Source organism: Leuciscus leuciscus (genome assembly GCF_965113295.1).
Source record: "Leuciscus leuciscus genome assembly, chromosome: 19".
NCBI classification, from domain to species: Eukaryota; Metazoa; Chordata; class Actinopteri; order Cypriniformes; family Leuciscidae; genus Leuciscus; species Leuciscus leuciscus.
In genome coordinates, this window is record NC_138743.1 from 6,977,058 (window position 1) to 6,986,117 (window position 9,060).

Genomic DNA, 9,060 nt, shown 5'->3' on the forward strand with positions numbered 1-9,060 from the left:
ATATATATATATATATATATATATATAGTTACTACTGTAAATCTATATTAAATATTATGGGATCTCCTTCAATGCTTTCAGAATCTACTTTATAATAATTTTGTTTCTGTATTTTTTTAATATATTTTTTATATTAAAATATTTTAATGAGTATATTTATTGAACAAAAAATGAATTATTTTATTTATCAAAATAAACACAACATAGTACAAACTTTGCTAAAATGATTGCTTTGAACAAGTATTAACTTTAAAAACATTATTTTAGTATTTTTATGAAGACTGTGTCTTTTGCCCCATGCTGGTTTCACCCTGTGTGTGAGGTAAAAAGCCCGCCTCGCCACCTCATACATTTATACGATTTTTAAACAAAATGAACCACATTTATGATTTATTTTCACACAAAGTCTGTTGCTCCATCAATGTTCAATAAAAACATATATATTCTTTCTGTAATCATTCACTTTGGGAGTAGTGAAAAGCACACTTCTTCCTAAGGTGTGCCTTTAGCCCCGGTATAAGCTACTCAGTAGTGAAAAATGAACACAAACACATCGCAATGCTCACCATTTATTTATTCAATGGAAAACAAAAACATTTATATATTTTTTTTCATATTATTCAAGGAGAGATTATAAGGTTGTGGCTTGACCCAAATGTGATGGTTGTAGGTGGTTGTATTTTTCAACATGACACTGAGAGATGAAGTGTGGTGTTGGCAGTGTCATTTTCCTAGAGAGAGAGAGAGAGAGAGAGAGAATATCTTGAGATCGTAGTTATTTACCATTTTGTTTCTGTAAATATTCAGAAACAGCCAAAAAGCTGTAAAACGTCCAAACCAAATACTGAATTCATAGATAAAAAATTACTTTGGTACGTAAGCTTAAAAACATCAACAAAGAGAGGAGCTTGCTTACTTGGATGAAATACGGTAAAAACAATTTTTTATATAAATGGAATCAGGTGTGCTTTTGTTAGGACACTTATGACGATGTCAATTTAAAAAGTTTTTGCATTTGACCTCAAAAGGAAGTGTTTTTTTTTTTACTATGTGTGCAAGCTCTTCCTTGTTGAACTTTGATATGTTTTTGTTAATATGAAATAAAAAAAATATTTTATATCATTTATCTTTGCAAAGTTTATGATGACTGTATGCCAACACACCGACTCAACAAAAAAACATTGAATTACTATATGCAATTTAAATATATGTATATATATATATATATATATATATATATATATATATATATATATATATATAAAATATTTTATATCATTTATCTTTGCAAAGTTTATGATGACTGTATGCCAACACACTGACTCAACAAAAAAACATTGAATTACTATATGCAATTTAAATATATATATATATATATTTTTTTTTTTAACAAGCTGTCATGCATGCTTTCATGCAATAAGTAAATAAATAACATTTAATTTCATTTATTTATTTTAATTCTGCAGTATTTGATTGAAAGACTTACTGTTGTGTTGGGCAAGACACAATCTCTCTCCTGGCAGCTTGCATTGTATTGGTAGGGGATTGTAATTTGGCGAAGAGAGATCATCTGATCATAACTTGACCCAGAAGTGACGTATGCAGTCTGAAGGTCATTCTAGACGTTTTCAACATGAAAGAGAGAGGGAGGAAGATATCTTGAAACAGATCTTTATGTTTATTTACAGATTTCTGTCAATATAAATAAAAAAGAAATACATCTTTGCAAAGAATCTAAAGTTGTCAACAATAAGTATTCATTTGGATTTTCACACCAAATTCACACTAAATGAACAATAACAGTTAAAGATTAAAAAAAAACATTTGGTTACACAATGTAAAAAAAAAAAAAAAAAAAGGTTGCTGCCTTAAATTAAGTACAATCAACTTGGATGTTTAAGTCATTTCAATTTAAACTTACATTAAATTGAAAATTTCTGTCCCAAACAATCAGTAATATACTTTAAATAACTTTTTTCCTCTTACCAAAGCTTTCAAGATTATCCCTGCACCACCTTTATGTAGATTCCACTCGCTCCAGACCAACATACGTCACCTGTAAAGTACATTAGGAATGTGACATTCTGATAATTTAACCTATTTTTGTGTAAATTATTCTATAAACATATGCACAAGTTGCTTTGACAAACGACTTACAAGGTTTTGTTGAGGGCAAGATGAGATCTCTCTTCGGTTAGTTGCCGAACAATGGACAATACTATTGCTATATCAACTGTAACCATGACATCTCAATTTTTCAATTGGCCCAAGTGAAATTCTGTAAATTATAAAATAAAATTGGGCTAATTGAAATTTAAAGAATTTCACTTGGACCAATTGAAAAATTTAGATGTTATCGGTCACTTGAAATTTTTGATTTGGGAGGGTTAGAATTTTTTTACAGTGTAATTAATTAATTAATAATTAATTAATTCAGTTTTAGTATCATTCATTTTATATTCGTTTTTGTTAATATTTTGAATTTGAATCTTTTTTCCGAATTTATTTGTCATTTTTTTAAATATATCTTTTATAGTTTTATTCATTAATTTGAGTAATTTTAGTTAAAAGTAGCATACTTAAAGTTAAACTAAAAGAAAATGAGAAATTTTGCCTTGACAATTAGTTAGTAACTTAAAATCAGTTTACTTTTATATATATATATTTATTTTATTTATTATAAGGTAACAGTAAGTCATGAGATGTTTAATATATTGTCCAATTTCAAAACTCTCCCATATTTTAAAGGGTTTGATGAGCCAATTGATTCGAAAACACCAATATATATTCCAACACATGTACCAGAGCTTGAAAAAATAGGAGTCCCACTATCCCCGTTTTTGCCTGCTTTAGAAATAATAAATTCTTCAGATGACATTTGATTTCTCATATTAGTATTAGGTATTTCAATTTTACAATACTTTGTTACAAAACACCCTGACTCTAATATATCAAAATGTAGCACATCATTTTCACATAACCTGCCTATTTCTACTTTTATGTTTTGTAATGGATCTAAACATCCTTGCAATCCAATAAAAGCAATATCGTAGTTTAACAATTTGTGATGGTTCTGGGCTTTATATATTAATAGATTTTCAAAAGTTGGAAACAAAATGTATATGTTATCATTTTCGTGACAATAGTCATTTTCTAAAACATGTTTAGCAGTCACTACATTGCCATAGCCAAGATAAAACCCTAATCCTCTGCTTTTCAAACCTTTGTCGATATCCGTTGACCAAACTAAAATTAGACAGACTCTTTGCTTTGTTAAATATCTGTTACAAGGCATAATCTCACCATTTTCAACAACTAATGGATCAGATGTAGAGTTGAACTTTTTGAAACAGTTAACTAATGTTTTTAAAACTTCCTCATCATTTTTTTCCCAATTAATAAATATATTAAACTTTAATATATTAAACTTTAATACATTTAAGAACTTTTTACATAAGCTGATAGTATTGTCCATTGTTTAAATCAAATCTGAGAAAACAAAACATACTATATTAGACAATACTGAAGTCAATGCTTATAGATTTTATAGAGTAATATTTGTTCCATAGAATAACTAAGAACTGTCTTTGAGATTACATATTATTACTTATAAATGATTGTCTGTTATATCTTTTTATTCCATCTCAAGAAATGCAACAATGTAAATAAAGTTCTTGGTCAATTCATTAGAAATAACAAAATTAATATTTTCTAAAAGTTGTGTAGAAGTAGATTCAAAACCATACCTTACAATGATTCCGGCAACTACAAAGATTACCTGGAGGTTTGGGTTATTTATAGAAGATCTGAACCAATCATTCTTCATGATTAACATGGGAGTTTCTTTGGGAGAGGCAGTGAAACTTATCATGACTATATACTGAGAGTATGAGGAAATGTGCTGTACTTTGTTGGTCTATAACATTAAAGGAAACCTTTAACCTTAAAGCCATCCCGCACTGGGCTCTTACACACAAATACGCTTAAGATCTAATATTATGACGGTTTACTTTGAATTGTGTAGTTGTTGTAGGTAGCATTTCATATTGCGTTGTTGTTGTGGGTAACATATAACGCCAAATAATTTTTCTTTTGGGTTCTTTACCTAAGATTATGAAAAAATGTGCCAAAAACTCTGGTGATATACAGAAATATAACCTAAAGAACATCAGCTGTTTAAAAAAAAAAAAATGTGTGTATGCAGACTGATAAAGCCCAATTTATTGGTGGTAATTACGTGTACATTTGATGTTCAGTTTAGAAACACTGTGTGTGTTTAGAACACAAGGACTTTATGGCTGTATATATGAAAAACTTGAGTCACTTGTCTGACATCAAAAACATGCCAACTGCTGTTTGTTAAATGCTTTCCCAGTGACATCAAACTTGTCAAACTTGAAATTTGCCTAATTTCTTTCCTGATTAGTTCTACTTTGAGAAACACACTGCAAATAATGCTTTTTTGTCTTGTTTCCAGTCCAAATATATATAAGAAATCTTAAATCAAGATGCATTCACTAAAGTAGTAAAATGCCATAATCTTGTTTCTGTTTGAATTAATTCATCTGGAAAACAAGACATAATATCTTATTTAATTTTACTTATCTAGTAAATGCATCTTGATTTAACAATTTTTTGATATTTGGACTGGAAACCAGACAAAAATACTAAGTAAGAAAAGCATTTTTTGCAGTGCATTCACGAAGCTTTATCAAAAATGAACAGACAAGCCCAGTGTGGATTGTATTTGACCCCCAAACTGTAACACTAACACAAAAAAGAAAATTTAAAAATAATAATAATAATAATAAAAATATATATGTTCTTTTAAATTCTGGATTCTTTTAAAAAGTGAACCAGTGCCAACTACTGTTCCTCGCTTGACAATGTAAGACTTGGAGCAACACAAGTATGCTGTATTAATAAAAAATGTTTACAATTGTTACACTTTCTGCCTAACTACACCAACCACAGTTTTTTTTTGTTTGTTTTTTTTGTTTTTTTTTATGATAGCCTACTTATTTTCTTCTTCTCCACTTAGACGTTAATGTGTAATCTCATCAATAGTAAGACACTGCCATTTTCAAATCATGCAAATGATTTATTATATAAAATGATAATCCTTAATACATCTGTTTTAAGGATGCAACGCATCGAGGACTACAACATTAATTTAGTGAAAAGTCAGACATGACGGCAGACACGTGACGTCCGATATGAGCGCGTGGTCTCCTCACGACAAAGTGAGAAGCGAATCTCCCATCCTTAATACACAGCAACAATATTTGCACAAACGTTATTATTTTTCTAGAAATATTTTGTTTGTCATGGTATAAGTTGGATTTAGATTCTTTCTTGTGGCATTATGTTCAATTGTGTTAAAACTGAAACTGTTGCCAGGTACGACAGGTAAATACAGCAGCTGTGACTGAGGGAACACAACACAACAGAACACAAGCACAAAGCACTGATTTTGATAAAGAACACGCCCATAAACTGGTTTTAATTTAGCATTTAACATAGCCTATGCTGTATTTTGTTATTCAATCACCCTTTTAATAATTATTAGGCTATTATAAATTATTTTATTTATTTATTTATTTATTTAATTAAATTTTTTGCAGTGTTGTGTTGCGTTTAATGACATTTTAAAGTTAGAATTATTCCATGTCTGTCATGGAGTGTCATATAGGCTATAGTGAACTATTTGTGATGTGATGGTTTAACATTTGCGTCACTTCAGTGATAATGGCTGTTTGAAGGTGAAGTGTGTGATTTTTAGCGGCATCTAGTGGTGAAGTTACGAATTGCAACCATCAAAAGTGGCCAACAGGAGATGTCTTCGACGGAGACAGCAGAGAGTAGCCAGTTAAGCAATGAGGTTTCTTTACAAAGATAAATTAAGAAATTATGTTTACTTTATTATTCAGTAAAACGATATGTTATTGTGAATATTATTGTTACTTGTTCATCATTGTGTCAGTTTTATTCGCTGACTTTAACTAGCTTCTTTGCATTAAGAACAACATAGAGACGAAACGCGTTTGTCCTTTTAGGGCCACTGTAGAAAAATGTCGTTAATGTAAGGGGACCCGCTGTGTATAGGCCTATGTAGATAGAAACTGCTTATTACAAGGTAATAAAAACATAACGGTTCAATAAGTAAGGTCTTTATACACCACTGAAAACATAGTTATGTATATTATATTGCATTTCTGTCCACAGATCCTCCTAAATATTACACAATGCACCTTTAAAATTTGCTTCAGTTCAATCAGGTCAGTGTAACAAAGTGAGAACATGGAAGATGGTAACAGGTAACGATGTTGTGTGTGTAATGACAGGTGACTTGTAGGCGAGTCATTTTCAATATAGTTAAATTACAAATTTGAGTATTTTTGCTTTTGAATAAATGTAAGTTCCACTAAAAAAAATATATAACTTCTGAAAGTTTTGTTTTTTAAACAGTTCATTTTCTAGAAGCCTACGTGTCAGCAAATTTACACGTCATATATTATATTAAAATATTTCATTATATTTAATAAATTAGATGTTATATTGTTGGGATTATATTTAGTGAACTTAAATGTACTTCTAACCTAAACAATAAAATAAAGAAAGAATTGATTAAATGTTTGATATCAATACTTTTTTGAAAGCTTTATAAACTTTGCTTTGTGAACGATGACATTTTGATGGCTTTTTAAATTATTTTGAACTTAGTAAATACATTTCTAAACACTTGTGAAATGTACATATCAGGGAATACTAAAGTAAAAATAATAGTGTAATATGAATATTTTGTCAAAAAACATGATTTCGTTGTTAAATGACTATTCAGGAAATTCTGTATCCTGTCATTCTGATTCAGTTCGAATTGAGTTATAAAATTATTATTTTTGTATTTAGGATCATAGAGTTAATGTCTGAGTTGAAATCTACATGATTGATTGGTTGATTGATTGATTGTCCCCTGATTCTAGATCCCATTGGAAACACAGAGAAATCTGATTTGAAGTGCTGGAGATGTGCAGTTCATGAAGTAACCATAAGGTGGCGGTGTAAACCTGTGTGTAAGTCAGAGCCTCATCCACAGCTGCTCCATGCACTCTCATGACTGTAGCATCTCTGCGTTTACTTCCCATGTGCGTGCAACTTATGCTTATGAAAGCACCTGTTTTTTATTAGAACGGTAATCCAACTCCAGTCCCTCTTAAGGAAGCAGAGGAGAGATAGAGGTGAAAGGGTGAGTGATGCTAGAACTGAAGGATGCAAACACTGTGGGCCAGGCGCATATTTGGTGGAAGTGTGTTTTTACTTAAAGACCAGATCGCAATCTAATTGTTTGTTATTCGAGGCAAACAAACCGGTGCACATGCACCTTGAGTTGAGAAACGCTCATGTTAGGAGAGGGACATCATCTAATATGCTGGAAGTGGAAATGTGTGCAGAAAACAGTCGAACTCTTGTCATTTCAACTTGCTTTTTGCATAAGTATCATTCCTGACATGTAGTGTGGAAACCACAAATGATTCCATTGCTAAAGTCACCGTTCTCCAACCAGATTTACAGCTAATTCTAACCGATGCGAGACGGTAAATCACTCTGACCGTCCCAATGGACGCCCGTGGCTGTTTGAAGGGCTTGTTTCACTCTTATTGCCATCTACAGAGGGAGCAGTGTGCGTTTGTGGAAAGAGAAACCTTACGCTGACCTGTGGAACACGCTTCACCAATTAGCAGCCTTACTACAGGATCAAATGGAATTGAAAACATTCACTGACGAGACTGCCGCGCATCACAATGGTCCATTCATGAAAGCCCGGGCTGCTGCCTTTTTCCCCTCATTCTTCCTTTCTTTCATTCTTTCCTTTTTTATGAATGCAAGTATGAACCTGACCTTTCTCTCGCACGCAGCTTAGTGACGGCTTTATGAGTCAGGCTCAGGGTTTGGAGAGGTTTCACGCTTGGCGCTGGTACAGTCCATCCTGGTTTTGCACCTGAGATGCTGCACTCTGGCTTTAGCCGTGCCATTCGGTCAGCGACTGTGGCTGCAAAAAACACCGGGGTATTTGAATAATACACAGTAAAAGTCAGGCGCTTGACATTTAAAGACCCCATGAAATCAGAATTAGAGTTTTGTGGCTGTTATTCCATGTCTGTTAGCCATGGCTGTTTGAGGCCCTCAGCTTTAGCTTTTTACAGTCTTTGTCTTGTGGGAAAACAAAACCCAAAATATTGATGACTCATCCTACACTACACAGATTTTTGTCCATCCTAATAATAGCACCAGTACAAATTGCAAAACATGTTCAATAGACCTTATTCAGAGAAGTGCCATGACAGGTATGAAAGCGAGGCTGGTAGGGATAGACTTACCATGTTTTCAATGGCATCCGCTGTAAAAAACTGTATAAAGTTCATATATCACTTATAATTTTCCACAGCTCATATTGTTGGGAGTTTTTTTTATTCTACGGAAATTTCTTGGAAAGATATTTTTGCACTGTTTTGTTAGCAGAACAATCCAAAAACACACTACTACCCACTGAAGAGAATGTATGTCTATCAAAGATGGCGCTGCTGTGAATAAGGTCCATGTTCATGGCTGTGATGGTAACTAAAGCCTATTAGCTTGTTGGATCTCACCCAAACATCCTGATTCATTTGTAAATATGTTAAAGTGAAACTTTGCCGATTTTCAATCCGCTTTGTATTGTTGTTACAGTGTTGGTAGGTAGTGTAAATCAAATGTGCTGCACATGTCCCAAAAAGTGAATGCAAAGCATTTTTATCGCCCCCTGGTGGCTGGCTGCAGTATAGCTCTCTCAAAGGAAATTGAATGGGACGTGAGTCAAAGTAAAAAATCCAATTACACTTCAAGTAATTTTTTTTCCAAAAATGGTTTCTGTTTTTTTAGGTAAACACAGACATGTGTTCTAGTGTTCGTTTTCCCAATAAGTATGGTTTTAGTTAGTTATTTGATGCTATAATTTCGGGATGTAACGTCATGATTGACAGCTGTGCTTGCGATTGAGTCTGCGGGAGCGGGACCTTGATG

At 32.3% G+C, this 9,060-nt stretch overlaps 1 long non-coding RNA gene across 1 annotated transcript; it reads right to left on the reverse strand.

The window, feature by feature from the left end:
* Positions 1-556: 556 nt before the first annotated feature.
* Positions 557-2,253, reverse strand: LOC309481571. The gene is made up of 4 exons (XR_014200058.1): positions 2,158-2,253; positions 1,987-2,056; positions 1,487-1,618; positions 557-731 (listed from the first exon to the last, which is right to left on the reverse strand). It is a non-coding gene; the product is annotated as an uncharacterized lncRNA (long non-coding RNA).
* Positions 2,254-9,060: the final 6,807 nt, after the last annotated feature.